The sequence below is a fragment of the Pimephales promelas genome, chromosome 18, assembly GCF_988280905.1.
Source record: "Pimephales promelas chromosome 18, fPimPro1.hap1.1, whole genome shotgun sequence".
Taxonomy (NCBI): domain Eukaryota; kingdom Metazoa; phylum Chordata; class Actinopteri; order Cypriniformes; family Leuciscidae; genus Pimephales; species Pimephales promelas.
In genome coordinates, this window is record NC_142786.1 from 2908423 (window position 1) to 2925822 (window position 17400).

The 17400-nt window shown below is 37.7% G+C and overlaps 1 long non-coding RNA gene across 2 annotated transcripts in view; it reads right to left on the reverse strand.

The window, feature by feature from the left end:
* Positions 1–3336: 3336 nt before the first annotated feature.
* The window catches only part of LOC148970864 (uncharacterized), a 30340-nt gene continuing 16276 nt past the window's right edge, over positions 3337–17400 (reverse strand). For both annotated transcript variants that reach the window (XR_016147365.1, XR_016147366.1), the window contains exon 3: positions 3337–3910. This is a non-coding gene — a long non-coding RNA (uncharacterized LOC148970864). The remainder of the gene's footprint in view (positions 3911–17400) is intronic.

Sequence of the window (17400 nt, forward strand, 5' to 3'; positions counted from 1 at the left end):
CCAGAGCTGAGATATTAAAATTCAAAATTTCGACCCGAAAAAAAAAACGACAGTGTTACCCCTTTCGTTTTTTATCGTTTTCGGGCGAAAAATTAAGTTTCTCCAATCTTCTCAAACTCTGGATTATGATAGAGGGCAGTGAGACTTAGACCTGAGTGCAAAAATGGAGGTTCTAGACCCTTCCAGAGCTGAGATATCGAAACTCAAAATTTCGACCCGAAAAAAAACGACAGTGGTACCCCTTTCGTGTTTTTTTTTTCGGGCGAGAAATTAAGTTTCTCAAATCTTCTCAAAACTCTGGCTTCTGAGAGAGGGCCATGAGACTTAGACCTGAGTGCAAAAATGGAGGCTCTAGACCCTTCCAGAGCTGAGATATTGAGATATTTATAATGGCATAAATTCTACGTGGGATCTCAATATCTCAGCTCTGGAAGGGTCTAGAGCCTCCATTTTGCACTCAGGTCGAAGTCCCATGGCCGTGTATCAGAATCCAGAGTTTCAAGAAGATCAGAGAAACTCAAAATTTCGACCCCGCAAAAAAAACGACAGTGTTACCCCTGTCGTTTTTTTTGGTGCGAAAAAAGAAGTTTCTCCAATCTTCTTGAAACTCTGGATTCTGATAGAGGGCCATGGGACTTCGACCTGAGTGCAAAAATGGAGGCTCTAGACCCTTCCAGAGCTGAGATATTGAGATATTTATAATGGCATAAATGCTACATGGGATCTCAATATCTCAGCTCTGGAAGGGTCTAGAGCCTCCATTTTTGCACTCAGGTCTAAGTCCCATGGCCGTCTATCAGAATCCAGAGTTTCAAGAAGATCAGAGAAACTCAAAAAAAAATTTTATAAAAGAAATTTCAATCAGCATCACTGATTTAAAACGTGCAATTCTACAGTCGATTTTTAACTTTAATAAGTTCAATCTTTCTATTTTGAATACAAACTATGAAATACTGGCAAAAATATATACAAAATGTAAACACACCTTAGAAAATGTTGCTTGCTTCTTTGGAGTGAAGTGCTGCCATGCTTCTCTTCAATGTAGAGGTTTTTTTTATATAATTACTTCATGCAGAGCTTTACTGGCATTTGATTGGATGACAAACGTCCAATCTCATGGACTGCAGGCTTTAAACTATGTGAAATGCTCCAGACGTTAAAAAAGGGGGCTGACATGAGATGTCCATTGTAATGGACACAGGGTCTGAATGGGTTAAAGATTAAGAGGAAACATGAATTTAAAAAACGATGTGCACGGATAAATGATAATAAATACTGCAATATTCCATGAAAAACAACAGTTGTCAATATTGTTTTTATTTCATTTCAACTTGCATAAACAAACAATAAACAAAAAAATGCTATAGCTAATGCACATGTGGTCTTCATTGTAAAGTCTTACTGTATTTTGCTTGCCAGATACACATTTTGAAATAGTCTATCAAAGCTGGCGGTGAGCGTCGGTGAGATTACATCACTTTCACCATGTTCAACATAATTCATCACTTGTTTTTGCTGTCCTCAGGACAGGTTTGTCATCAAAGTGTGTGTGATTTTGGACACAGGTACACAGATCCTGATCTGTATCTCCTGAGTTTCACTAAACAGGAGGGATTCATCACAGAGGTCAAAGTCATTAACCCGACTGCTGAAACGCACACCAGGAGTGTGAGCCAACACGGCATTCTCTACACCAAAGACACCAGAGGATCACATACCAAAACACTCTGTCAACACTGTGTGCACACACACACACAGCTTTTTCATTCTCTCTGGATATTATATTTGCACTTTGTTAGTCTGAACTGAATCATCTTTCAGAAGTTTATCTGTTAAATTTTATTTAGGCAAACATATTAGTTTATTTCATCTGCTTTCGTTCTGCTTCTAAAACCCTTTGTCATGTCCTAAAAAGGTTGGAGCATTACATTCACATTCATATAGAGCCTGATATTGCCCAATGAAGTGTTTCACTTCTGTCTATTTAGTCAGAAAACATGATGTGCTGTTGGTTTACATTTGGATTTCTTGTTATTTGCCTTTTTTTAGCGTAAAATAAAAAAATAAATAATGATAAAATTTTTTGTCCTAGACTTGGCGTCTTAATTGATGAACTATGCAAAATTGACTCGTATTACACTGATCTGAATCAAAATCAAACTGAATTGAGCTGAAGAATGACACTATTGTCTTCTGTTGAGGTGCTTTAGAAGTCATTTCATAGTAACATTTATTTTGCATAGAAGACAATTTAATTTAGAAAGTTATCTTGAAAGGATGTGTTTAATTACTTTACTCTTCCAGATCTCTTCTGTTAATCAGCGGAGGAACGGTTTGTTTTTGATGAGCTTTTAGGCTTTCCATGTCAGCAAGAAGAAAGTGTGTCCCTCAGACCGTCAAAGCCGTGTTTTTTGCTAAAGCTTACCCACCAGGGCTGACCTCTGACCTCTCACCCCTGCCCTCCAGCCAGCGCACCTCCGTCCACGCGTTAGGGAGATCGACTGTCAGGCGGAAGCTTCCGGAACACTCCCGATCCTCACTCGGATTGGCCAGAAGTGTCGCCAGATGAGCGGGTGAAACTAGAGGAGGATCAGATGAAGGGAAAACTGAGGGATTAGATTGGAGGAAAAGAGAAGACCCTAACTAGATTTACAGTGAGGTGAAACTCGCCATCACTGAGTGGGTTTTATTACAAAAAGGGTTAATTTGGGGTTCTTCTTTAATCAACTCCAAAGAACCTGTTTTGCTAAAAAAAGGTTCTACAATGACAAGAAAGGAAAGCATTTAGTATTTCAACACTGCTTTTTGTGTCAGAAAACGGGCATTGAAAAAAAAAAATTCAAATATAATTTACTGAGTGCAGTACGCTGTATGTGCAGTTTGTCTTACTGTGTTAAAATGTGTTGATTTGATAGTATGCCTTAAAATAATGACTTGAAGTAACATTGTTTTATCAAATAAGCATCCTATTGTTGTGCCAACAATCAGTTGTCTGTCTTTGTATTAACAACTTAAAATGTTGAGTACAACTTCCTTGACAAATTTAAGGCAATCTTTTTCCACACATTTTTCTAGTAATGTGAACAAGCAGACTTGTTAAGAGAACTGAGTTCTGAGCACTAAACTAAACTTAAATCTCTTACGTTAGCTGAACTTTTCAAACAACATTTCTATAACCTTTACAAATACACAAGTTACCTACAAAGTTGTAGTTAGTATTATCAACTCAAAAAATGATTAGTTCATTTGCAAAATACATTTGTGGCAATGCAGTTTCAACAGGTTTTTTAAGTAAATTCAACTATTTACTTTTCAGGGATTTTATTCGCCAATTAGCCTATAAGTGTGCTTATAGTAAATAAGTGGTGCAGATCAGTGGAAAGACACTGAAACGGCCTTCCGTTCCTATTAATGCTTATGTTAGAGGAAAAATAATAATTAAATAATAATAGGCCAAAAATGAATGCTATTACTATTATACTTGCTATTTGTGGGGATATCTTGTCCACATAATGTATGTAGAGTTTACCATGACATACACAAATATGTTTTAGAAGATTTAGTCAATGCTAATGACCCTGTCTCAGCCTGTCCTGTGTCATGTGAAGGAGAAATGCAGTCTGGGCGAGTGGGGACCCGGGTCTCTGAACCACATACGCATGAAAAAAGAGCCGTTATCTTCAAAAGCCGTCGCCTGGTGACTCACAACACGGCCCGGGACTTCGCAGCTCCGCAGACATGCTGCATTCCACTGCTCATTCCACAGAGTACAATAACTTCCTGGAATTCTTCGAAGCCTGGCCGGCGGAGCCAGGGCACTTCCTGTTGTCCTGCTGAAGCACTTCCTGCTCGATCGGGTTCTGTTGCCATGGCAAAGAGCAAACACCTCCTGTGGCCTCAGGGTTCAGTCCTGAAACAAACATCCAGTACATGACATGTTGCCCCAGATTACATTAAACAGGATGAAATATCAAGATGGATGTTTTCTAGAAGATTCCAGAATAAAGAGAATTAAGACTTCTTTTAGTATACAAACCTTCATCTTCTATACTTACTAAATTACATTGTATTTTGATTTCAATAAAGGGGACATACTTTAGTAGTCCAGCTTACTACTGTTCAGAAGTTTTGGGTCAGTAAAATGTTCTGCTCACCAAAGATTAATTTATTGGATTAAAAATACAATAAAAAAACTATTTAAAATCTATTTAAATGTTATTCCTGTGATCAAAGCTGAATTTTCAGCATCATTTTTCCAGTGTTCAGTGTCACATGATCCTTCAGAAATCACTCTAATATGATGATTTGATACTCAAGGAACATTTCTGATAATATCAATGTTGAAATCTGTTCATACGTGGAAACTGTGACACATTTTCATGATTATTTGATGAAAAGAAAGGTCAAGATTCAGGATAAATTTAAATCCTTCCTGTAAGTTAAGGTTTAAACACACACACACACACACACACAAAGTGATTGATAGCACCCGCGCACATCAGACTGTTGACAAATCACTGTGAGGTTTGCCTTGGGCTTCATTCTCTGTAGATCCTGTACGCCAGAGAAATTTACAGGAATGACTGTGTAAATGTGTTCGTTTGATGTGCATTTATATGTGGTTTGCTAGTGCTTGCATGTGCATTTGATATATGTGTGTGGTTTATTTAATGCATGTGTGTATTTGAGTGTGCATTCACACTTCTGTGTGCGTGTGTGTGTAGATTGCACACCGTATGAACATGCACGCTAGCTGATTTCGCGTTCCAGCCAAGGTTTTTACAGCATACATTAAACTGTGCTAAAACATGTTCAGTGATTTGCATTTTGGACTTGAACTGCTCATCTCTCTGGTTCCTCGACTCTCGACTTCATTAGAGAACCCATTCAAGCCTCAAAACACAAGATAATATTTCATGTAACAATGAATTGTCTCTGCAGATCTTGCTTATCTTCTTGCACATTCCTGCAGATATTATGCAATGTCAGAGCTGAACTCGGGCCAGGATTTTGGAGACCCTCCTTCCGCTGGACTAAAGCCATGCTGATGGCCCAGAAGATAACACTGTGCCACATGGAGAAAAGCATATTGGCAGATCTCATTTAAGGTGCTTTCTGTATCATATCACAGTTTCTTTTTTTCTGGGAAACCATTGTCAAATGCAGAGGCAATCGTCAATGTCCTGAAAACACATTTGAATCGGACAAAAATCTTAAGCAGCACAAATACAAAGTTCTGTCATGAAACTCTAGCATTCCCTATAGGGCACAGCTGATTGGTTGCTCTATCAGTAGCCAATGAGGTTGCAGCTCAACCTTCAAATACTTCCCACCTCCACCTGTATAGATCTGCTACCGGTTACCTGAGCAGCAAATCAGCATATTAAAATGATTTCTGATGGGCGCACATGGCACCTTTTAGCGTCAATATGGTCTATATGCCGCCTCCTAGTGGTCTAACCCTAACCCTACCTCAGATCTAAACCTACCCGTGTGCGTCGGATTTAGACGCAATGTCAAATGCTAGGATGAGAATGCGTTGCGGATCACGTGACAAGAAAGACTGGAGTAATGATGGTGAAATTTCAGCTTTGGTCACAGGAATAAATGACATTTTATAATGGTATGTGATACATCTGTAAACTGATGTCAATGTGGAACACAGTACAACAAGTTAAGAGCTGAAGTTTAGTAGGCAGAGGTGAAATGTTTCAAGCCCTCATGAAAATGAGAGATGAAACAGCCATGGTGGAGCTTGGTTTCAGCAGATGATAATGGATTGGAAAACATCCTCTCCTTGTATTAGCTAACACAGTGTATGGTGAGCCGTGAGGGACATGTTCTTACAGCCATGCAGTAAACAAGCTGGTGGAAACCTGAGCCGCCATATGAAGATTACACCTGTTTGTTTATCTATTCACACTTGGTTAATGCCTTGACATCTCAAGAACTTCTGTTTTGCACAATCAAATAGTCTTTCTTTCTTTTAGTTGTTAAAATAAGCTTTTTATGAAGTGTGAAGAACTTAAAGCTTAGAGTTTAACATTCTAAAGAACCTTCTGTGGAATGGAAAGGTTCCGTGGATGTTAAAGGCTCTTCATGCTATTATAACAATAAGATTAATAGCAATTTGTAATATATTTATACTTATTATGCCTGAGTTGTATATTCTATGGGTTACTGTGATTTTTCCAAGTAAGACATGTTAGGACAACATGTCTGAAAATGTAGTCCTAAGCCTACCTCTAAACTTATCCCTAAAACCAGAGGGAAATGATGAAGCACCTAACCCTGGTTGTAAGCCAATGCCCGCTACACATTGTACGATTTTGGGCTGTAGAAACTTAGCATGATCATCTCACAGTGTTTGCTGCTACAACCTAGGCCTACTGAATAGCCAATAAAAAAAAATGCACTGTGAAATGGCATATTGGTCAATGCAACATGGCGCTTAAACTACTTCCCTTAAGCTCCCAAGCCAAGTTGGCTTCTTTTCCTTAGCAATGACCGCGTCCATATTCTCCTTATTCGCTTACTCTTTTTTTTTTTGGCGCACATAAAAACCACAATTGGCAAAGTATGATTTAACTATGACATATCCTACGATTCAATATGTGTCGTCATTGTACAGTCTACGTACTGTAAATTTCATACCCAAGTTTTTTAGATCCTTGTTGTACAGTGGGATCTGTAATGATCTTGTAGGATTGCTGAAACCGTCTGTATAGCACGCATTAACCTGACAAAAACTGTAAACTTGTCCCTTAAATCTGATTGGTTGATTGGAATGTTGTTCCAGGATCAACAATGATGTTCAACATGACATCATGACTTTTGCGTAAAAATACACGCCACTTTCAAGTCAAGTGGCGTGTTATCTATACGCATTTTGAGCAATCCGCGTGTATGCATGTCGACGTCGTTAAAATGTCAGAGTGATTCCACGTGTATCTATACGCCATTGCGAAGCAAAATGTAGATCTACATCTAGGAAGCGATATTTTTTTTCAAAATATCGTTAAGTCAACACGCTGAAAAGCGATTATGCGTGGTGAAATCATGTCCACCTTATTATACATGTTTAATTGGTCAAAATAGCAATTTTCAAACTTCTTTCTTTCTTTTGCATTTTTTTTCTCCATCCTGTGTGAACCCTGTAATCAGATTAGTGAATATGAGCTGTATTGCATGCTGGTATTTTTGATGAGCACATGCACACCCTGATTGATCCATTTGCCCAGTCCGGTGTGAATTGATTGGCAGCTCTCGTACCGTAATCCCATGTGGGTGTTCGTGACTTCACACTTTGTAAGAGTCGTCCCGCATACAGACGGCGCTCTGTGCAGTAACTGTGAACATCGCAGCTCACCATCCCGTCTTAATGGCGTGAGTCCAGGAATGAAGCGTGCAAAGAGATTGGCTTCCCTAATCCCCTATGCAACCAGACATGGGCTCAGCAAATATTTACACACCCCGGGGTCTGAGATGCAAAATGTAACCTTTGCCTCAGTTTCTGCCAAAAACGCAAAGTGACGTGTTCGTCTACGGTGTCACGGGAGGGTGTAAGGTCTGAAGAGGTATGAATCTGGGCCAGCTTTCCCAGATTCAACACCACATCGCCACCCACTTCCAGTCAAAGCCGTTTGCGTCATTGTGACATGAAAACGGAGGGCACGTTATTCACATGGATGTGCTGTTATAGATTATTCAGATTTACATGATGAGTTTTTAGTAGTTGGGTCTGTCGATCTTCTGGCTGGCACGTGTTCAGCATACCAGGCTTGTTTTTATAGACACCATTGCCTGTACTTGCCTTCAACAGAATCAGTCTTGGAGAAACATTATGCAAGGTCTCTCTGACATTATCTACATTGAATATTTACACATTTGAATAATTTACTAGTTGGTAAAAACGAATAGTCCATCTTAAAGGAGCTCTTTACAAATTAGGGGCATGCACATCACATAAAGTCTATGATGTTTATTAAAGTTTAACTGGACATGGCATCTTAATAAAGACTTTCATTTAAGGTGGTGTTTTGATGGCTGAAGCATATGGTGAAAGGATTTTAACAACTGGCAACAATAGCACACTAATGCACAACTTGCTCACAGCAAAATTCATTTAATGAAATGCAAAATGCAAAGAAATTGCTTTTAAAGAAAATTAATTTCTTTAATTGGCATTCTTGAAGATCTTGAAGACTTGTCATTTTAAGTATTGATAAGCTAGTTTTAAAGGTGCAATATGTACTTTTTAGCGGCCTCTAGCGGTGATTTTTTCAGATTGCAACAAGAACGCTTATGCATTTGACTGACTGCATTTAGCCGACATTTGGTGTTATCTAGCATGCTGACTTCTCAACCAAACGGTTGAGCACATTTTGAGTCACTATATTTTATTGAGAGGAGTACCTAATTAACTCAACTGATTGAGCCATCTCTATCATCTGGTTGAGGTATATTATGCCAAAAAAAAAAAAAAAAATCCACCACATCATGGTGTCAATCAACAGCACTTGTCACAACACTTCTTCTAAGATGGATGTCAGAAACAAAAAAAAAAAAAAAAAATCACCCCAGCCATGTGTACTGTTTTTGGTGATATTTTGCAAGCTAAGCATATTTTTTTACATATTACACTATGAGAGCCCTAACTTTACAAAATGATGTTACTTGGTGCTATGAAAAAACTTAAGTATATTTTTAATAATTTTTCAAAAACATGCTCAACCAAACGGTCGATTTGGCACATAACGGTTAACGGTCACCCCCTTTTTGAGAATGGACATTACAATGCACTATTAAAACTTAGTTGTAATTCAAGTATGCTTTAGAATAAAGACCTAAGTTTAGTCTTGTTTTAAAGAAAACACTGCTGATTATTGCTGAAGTAAAAGCACTTAAAAAAAATAAAAGTATAAAAAAAGTTATGGAAGTTTAAAATTTACATCAAATCAAATATATTGTACTAAATATTTTTTCTTTTATATAAAATATATATTTTACAAAATATTTTTTCCTATAAAATTACTATAAAATCAAAGCCATATATCAAACCAAGTTGTGTTCCAAATTTGAAGTTGGTATCACAAAAATTGAAGTTCTAATGAGATTTTGTTTAGGCGTAATCCCAAAAATGACATGCATTCAATTGAATTTAATTGTATGCATTCTGCTGTAACAAATTAATACATTTCTGTCCAAATATTACTTCTGTTACAAAATATGTAACCTTGAGACTGAGACCTTTCTGACAATGTGTTTTGTCAAGACTAGAAAAGGTTTTGATCATAATATGATGGGCAATGAAAAAGTATGGCAAAGTATGTGTACGAATTCCGGTACCATTTATCACCATTAAGTGACATCTCAACCATTTTGTTGAGGCCGATATTAAAAAAATTATGGGATGTATTGAAAAAAAAAATTGAGTGTGGATACTAGTGACATAAGAAGATAAGAAATGCAAAAAAAAAAAAATTTCCATCACTTATTTCTTCGTGCGGACTTCAAAGGAATAAGACATTTTAAAAAATCTGACCCGGAGACTTCACATATAAATTAGGAATACTGGCCTTCAGAGCTAATAGCAAAACCCAACAAGTGGATCATTGTAATGTGTGATTACAACTCCTTCACACACAGGCAATAAAAAAAGATTCATTTTAAAAGAAAAGTTACATATAGTTGCTTTAATTGGCCAAATATCTATGATGATGATGTTGATGAAGATGTCCTAATTTTTTTAAACAATGAAAAAAATGGCAAAAAATCTCAATAATGTACATTAGGTTGCAATATATATGCAGATGTTAGACATGGATCAAGCTCGAGCTATTATAAAGGAGCTGTGGTTTGTCTGGGATCAGTCGAGTAGACAGCTGATCCTTTTAAACTTGTATCAGCTTGTTTGGAAATATACTTATCATGCATAGAACACCACAATCACAGTCTGTTCTTTCTCTTATTTCAGGAAAAACTATTTTCAACAATATAACTTCCCAAAAATACACAGCAAGAGCTGTCACAGGTATCAAAGATGGAGTGAGTTGTTTTCCTGGGCAAATACGGATCACACAAACAGCTAAGAGCAGAAAGGCGAACATGGGCGTCAGGCAGGGGTATTGTTATTCTGTCAGAGGAGAACACAGTGTTAGACTGGTCAGACCTTTTGGTTTTCCCGCATTTACAGTAGGCATAAATTCTGAAAGGCCGCTGATTTGAAGGGTGATTTCCTGTTATTTCTCACGCTGTGCTCCAGCAGTTTTGGAAGTGGTACATGGCTGTGACACTTACATAAAAGGTACAGATTTATTGATACAGATTTGTTTATAGATAGACTGGAAATTAGTTGGATAAATATATATTTAAAAATAGTATAGTATGATGTCACGTGTTGTGTGTGTTTTGATTCACGTCTGTATGTCTAGTCTTGTGTCAGTTCGCTGTGTACTTAAACCTTGGCTATTTCTCATTATGTGTTCTTCAGTGATCTTGTGTCCTCATTATATATATTAGACAGACAGACAGACAGACAGACAGACAGACAGATAGACAGATAGATAGATAGATAGATAGATAAAGACAGATAAATAAGACAGATAGATTAGATAGACAGATAGATCAGACAGATTGATCCGATAGATAGACAGATAGCTCAGACAGACCGATAGATAGATCAGACAGAGATTAGTTAGACATACTGTAGCTCAGACAGATAGATTAGACAGTCAGATAGATAGATAGATAGATAGATAGATGGATAGATGGATAGATGGATAGATGGATAGATGGATAGATGGATAGATGGATAGATGGATAGATGGATAGATGGATAGATGGATAGATGGATAGATAGATAGATAGATAGATAGATAGATAGACAGCTAGACAGACAGATAGATCAGATAGATAGATAGATAGATAGATAGATAGACAGACAGACAGACAGACAGACAGACAGACAGACAGATAGATAGATAGAAAGATCAGATAGACATACTGTAGCTCAGACAGATAGATCAGACAGTCAGACAGCCAGATAGATAGATAGATAGATAAGACAGATAGATAAGATAGATAGATAAGATAGACGGATAGATCAGACAGACAGATATATACAGTAGATTAGATAGACAGATAGATCAGACAGGTAGATCAGACAGATAGATCTGACAGATAGATAGATAGACAGATAGATCAGACAGACAGACAGATAGATCAGACAGGTGGATTAGACAGATAGATCAGACAGACAGATATATACAGTAGATTAGATAGACAGATAGATCAGACAGGTAGATTAGACAGATAGATCTGACAGATAGATAGATAGACAGATAGATCAGACAGACAGATAGATAGATCAGACAGGTGGATTAGACAGATAGATCAGACAGACAGATATATACAGTAGATTAGATAGACAGATAGATCAGACAGGTAGATTAGACAGATAGATCTGACTGATATATTAGATAGACAGATAGATAGATCAGACAGGTGGATTAGATAGCTAGATCAGACAGATAGATCCGACAGTTAGATCAGACAGATAGCTATAGATCAGACAGGCAGATAGATAGATCAGACAGATAGCTATAGATCAGACAGGCAGATAGATAGATCAGACATATAGATCAGACAGATAAATCAGACAGACAGATAAGACAGACTGACATCATATTCATTTTTAATAGTTTATATTATTGATAGACACACAGACATACATCATATTGTAAAAATGTAATGTTTTATATATTAATGTTATGATTTTGATTTATATATAGTTGTTTAGTGCATTTTATTGAGCAGTCCACCCAGTCTAAAATCCTGTTCCAGCCCAACTGTAATTTTAACCACTCCTTAATGTTGTTCTTTTTAGAAAGTGTTTGCTAACAACGTGTGAAAAGGAGGGCGTACAGGGAACGCAGATTAAGAGGTGGACCAGAACTGTCCAAACTCACACAAACAAGCCCCACCACGCCCCTATACAGGCATTGACCTTAATACCTTCTCTATTGGCACGCGTCCAACGCCTTAAGACAGGATGATTTCTTGTGTGTCTGTATTTGTAATGATTAATCTATATTTGTGATGAAGGCAAGGCCATGCACTCTGGAAGGCAGGTCTGGACGATATTTCTGTTTTGTTTATACCAGGCGCATTACAGTTTTCACTCAAAACATCTTAGCATTTTTACGAGACAGAGTGTGGCCGTAGTTTAGCCTGGTCACGATGACAGGATTATGTAAGGCATGACCGGAAGGCAAGACCTTTTGCTCTCTTTTCTCATTCAGATCATCACAACTGATAACTATTATTTTGCCTTTCCAAATATTTGCTATAATTTCCATAACATTTCATTTTGGCCAACTAGCATATCAAATCAGTGCGAGCTTCTAGGAAAACAAGAAAAAATAGAGGGTTTTGGATCAATTTGGAAAATACTGTTCATTATCGTGCAAAGGGCCTTGAAACAGCAGACCTGCATAAATTGTTCATTTTTAGGTGTACTATACAATGGTTCTCTCTGTTACCCAGGATTGTAATAGAGTGTATTATTCTCCATCTACTTTTTCAATGGCATTGGTATCAGTCGTAAGTTTTCCATTCATTTTTCCCAGCTACGAGGTGAATCACAACTTAACAAACTTTGATTTGAAGCTGAAAATTATCTGAAAATCAGACAGAAAGGCAAAGGTAAAAGACTGTCCTTAACGGCTTTAGTGAGGAAAAGAACTACAATCCCATAAAGGATTGATAGTTGAATTAAAAACCAGGAAGATTGTACATACAGATTGATATATTGTACATACAGTATAGAAACTATTCATTTTATTGCAAAATCTCTCTCTCTCTCTATATATATATATATATATATATATATATATATATATATATATATATATATACACACAAATATTTAAGCTTGTTGAGTGCATAGGGAAATCGACTTGATTGAGTCATTTGTGGCATTCCCTACAGAACTTTTTTGGCGTTTCGTGACTCTCTGATTGGTGGAATTTACAGCATCATGGATAATGTAGTTTTTTTAAACAAATTCTGTTATTCAATTATTTTTAAAAATAAGTTGGATTAATGCAGGCAGGTGGCTTCAACAAAAGTATATATATATATCTGATTAACAACCTAAGAGCTCTTACTAGGTCTGTATTTTAAAGGTTTATAAGTTCTTGTTAAAAATAAATTTCCCTATGGATAAAATGAATGAGTTTTTGCTTCCGGAACATGACTGTTTGCACTCGATATAACTGACGTGGTTTGTGTCAAGTAGCGACTTCACACTGTTTTAAAAAACAATAAAATTCCACCACACAATTAGTGTAAGGAACTATAAATCAGCATTCCAGGCTGTATTGACAATGTGCATGCTATCTGATACATCTCGAGTTGTTTTTATAGGAATTATGAGTTCTCACATGGTTGAACAGACATAACAGTCTGAGTAAACTATAGAGTGTTTCTCAAATGAGTTTTCCATTACACTGGAAACTACCAGCACTCGCCCAGGCTTTTGTGTGGTTGCTCAGCTTGTCAAAAGAAACACATTTCATGTGACACATCCTCATGGTTAATGGCATTCCAGTGTCAGTTTAACGTGTGCTGGAATGCCTGAGGGCTGTTATCGGCTTGTTTGTATCACTTTCCAACATTTCTCCACCTTTTATTTGAAGTCGGACCGTGTTTGTTTTATTACCTGCATCTTTGGCATTCCAGTCACCATTCTGTTGTTATTATTACAGTAACGGTGCGTTCTGGGCTTCATTCAGCGCGGCTCTTATCTGCACCGCTGCAGAGGCCGGTTACTGGTTCCTGTTATTGCGGTTTCATGTCACAGAGGCCGATCCGTGCACCCAGCCTGGCTGTGCAACGATCCACCAGCTTTTTCACCAACCAACAATTCAGATTGTTTACAAAGCACCGCGGCGAAGAATTTAGATTGTTTGTTATTACAATGCCAGCTCATGGTAGGCCCAGCGGACGTTGTTTTGACTTTCAAGAACAATCGCATTTGCAATAAAAGGAGACCCTGTCCTCTCCGCGCACGGCGCTGGTCTTCCCGAATTGCTGGAAAACTTGAACAGGGTCCAGTGTGTTTTTCCTGTTGCTGGAGAGTTTATATTGTGTTGAGAGGCAGGCCCATATGCTGTTCATATTAATAGTCCAGGGTTCAATTAAAAACTAATCTGTATGTTTTAGAAGATTATGTGACAAAGCATGTTAATTGTTTTTTAATGGGTTGTTTCCGATGCCATGGCCGTTGTGTTCGTTGTGGTCGGATTTTGTTTTTATCATCAAAATTTCAAAACAAAGCACATGAGACTTTGTGGAAAGAATTGGGTGAATTTACCGAAACATGTTATATTTTATCCCAAAAGTTATATAATTCAAATTGTGTAATGAAAATTAATGCAATTTGGAACCATTAAGATGACAATTATACAGTTCCAGTCGTATATTTTTCATTCATTTTTCCCTTAGGGATTTGTTAAAGTGTTATAGAAGCCAACAGCTACAGTATGAGGTGAATCACAATATTACAAACTTGGATTTGAAGCTAAAAATTATTTGAAAATCAGACAAAAATCATCCGTTTGTACTTAACGGCTTTAGTGAGTACAATCCTATGAAGCATTGAGATTTACACTCACCTAAAGGATTATTAGGAACACGATACTGATACTGTGTTTGACCCCCTTTCGCCTTCAGAACTGCCTTAAATCTACGTGGCATTGATTCAACAAGGTGCAGAAAGCATTCTTTAGACACATTGGCCCATATTGATAGGATCGCATCTTGCAGTTGATGGAGATTTGGGTACGAAGCTCCCGTTCCACCACATCCCAAAGATGCTCTATTGGGTTGAGATCTGGTGACTGTGGGGCCATTTTAGTGCAGTCAACTCATTGACATGATCAAGAAACCAATCTGAAATGATTCGAGCTTTATGACATGGTGCATTATCCTGCTGGAAGTAGCCATCAGAGGATGGGGACATGGTGGCCATAAAGGGATGGACATGGTCAGAAACAATGCTCAGGTAGGCTGTGGCGTTTAAACAATGCCCAATTGGCACTAAGGGGCCTAAAGTGTGCCAAGAACACATCCCCCACACCATTACACCACCACCACCAGCCTGCACAGTGGTAACAAGGCATGATGGATCCATGTTCTCATTCTGACTCTACCATCTGAATATCTCAACAGAAATCGAGACTCGTCAGACCAGGCAACATTTTTCCAGTCTTCAACTGTCCAATTTTGGTGAGCTCTTGCAAACTGTCACCTCTTTTTCTATTTGTAGTGGAGATGAGTGGTGTTGTGCTCAAGTTTGTGTGTGTTGTGGCTTCACCAATGCTTTGCTGCATACCTCGGTTGTAACGAGTGGTTATTTCAGTCAAAGTTGCTCTTCTATCAGCTTGAATCAGTCGGCCCATTCTCCTCTGACCTCTCGCATCAACAAGGCATTTTGGCATACAGGACTGCCGCATACTGGATGTTTTTCCCTTTCCACAGCATTCTTTGTAAACCCTAGAAATGGTTGTGTGTGAAAATCCCAGTAACTGAGCTGGGCTGGGTTTCCCAAAAGCATTATAAGCTGATCGTAGAACAATTGCCACCAATGGTCTCTACGATCAACTTAGTCTTACATGCTTTTGGGAAACGCAGCCCAGATTGTGAAATACTCAGACCGGCCCATCTGGCACCAACAACCATGCCACTTTCAAAATTGCTTAAATCACCTTTCTTTCCCATTCTGACATTCAGTTTGGAGTTCAGGAGATTGTCTTGACCAGGACCACACCCCTAAATGCATTGAAGCAACTGCCATGTGATTGGTTTGATTATAATTGCATTAATGAGAAATTGAACAGGTGTTCATAATAATCCTTTAGGTGAGTGTATATGGTAATGAGAATGTGAAGGGAAAAAGTACTTAATTGGCATTAAAATTTGAAAAAACAATTGAAAAAAAAAAATCTTAATGGCTGTATTTTTCATTTTTTTTCTGCCTTCTCACCAAGGGTTAATGGTGAGAAGGCAGAGGAGCAAAACAGGAAGTTGGCCCTTGTTTTAGTTTTAGCAAGTTTTCAGTATTTTTCTTCTGTGAATCCATGTTGTGGTGTGACTACGCTCAGGTCAGGCTGCGCTCCCAGAGCACAGTATTGGCATTCCTTCATCGGTCGAGACACGATGAACACTATCCCAGTGGTGTTGTTTCTGTCACAGGCTGAACAGACTAAATAAGGGTCCCTCGGTCGAGCCTGCAGCCTTTGCTAATGTCACCCACATTACTGGGTCAGGTTTCAGGTCAACACGGTAAAGCAGGTTTCTTTCCCACATTTCTGATTAAGTTAATCTGAACAAATGGTTATCAGCGTGGTTATGGATCAGGACGTTTGCTTGTTGACTTAAAAACGGAGTGCATTCTTCAGACAAGGATGCTTCTTATCGTCTGCGACACGCACAAACTAGTGATACGTTCACATTTGTTGAAACTTGTGAAATGTTTTTCTTTACTTGGTATGACAAACTTTATCGCTTCCTTTTCTGAGTTTGGTCTTCCCGGCCTGCACCTTTAAAAAAAAAAAAAAAACTTCCAAGATTTTTTGTATTTTTATAATTTTTTTAAAATATCTCAACATTTCTAATTCCCTGCCCCCATGTTTAGAATGCTGATTCTTGGTGGATTATTGACTATATATTATATTCGTAACACTTTACAATAAGGTTCATTAGTTACACTCTAAAAAATGCTGGGTTGTTTTAACCCAACTTTGGGTCAAATATGGACTAACCCAGCCGTTGGGTTAAATTTTAACATTACATTTTTAACCCAACATTTCGGGTTTGTCCATATTTGACCCAAAATTGGGTTAAAACAACCCAGCATTTTTTAGAGTGTAACATTAGTTAATGTATTGACTAACATGAACTAATGATGAGTAATACATTTGTTACTGTATCTTTGTTAACGTTAGTTAATAAAATACAGCTGTTCATTGTTTGTTCCTGTTAGTTCACGGTGCATTAACTAATGTTAACAAGTTTTAAATAAAATACTAGTAAATGTTAAAATGAACATTAACAAAGATCAATAAATGCTGTATATGTGCAGTTCATATTAACTAATGTAGTTAACTAATGTTAACTATATTGTAAAGTGCACCATTATATTATATATTATATTACAGATCTCATGAAATTGGGTATGTATGACACGGCAATTCGTATTTCCATTTTTGGCATGCTATCAACACGCATAATCGGTTTTCAGGGTGTTTATGAACGCCGTTGACTTAACATTATTACTGTATATATAAATATATGACCTACCCCAACCCCGTCCCTAAACCTGCCCGTCACTGGGGT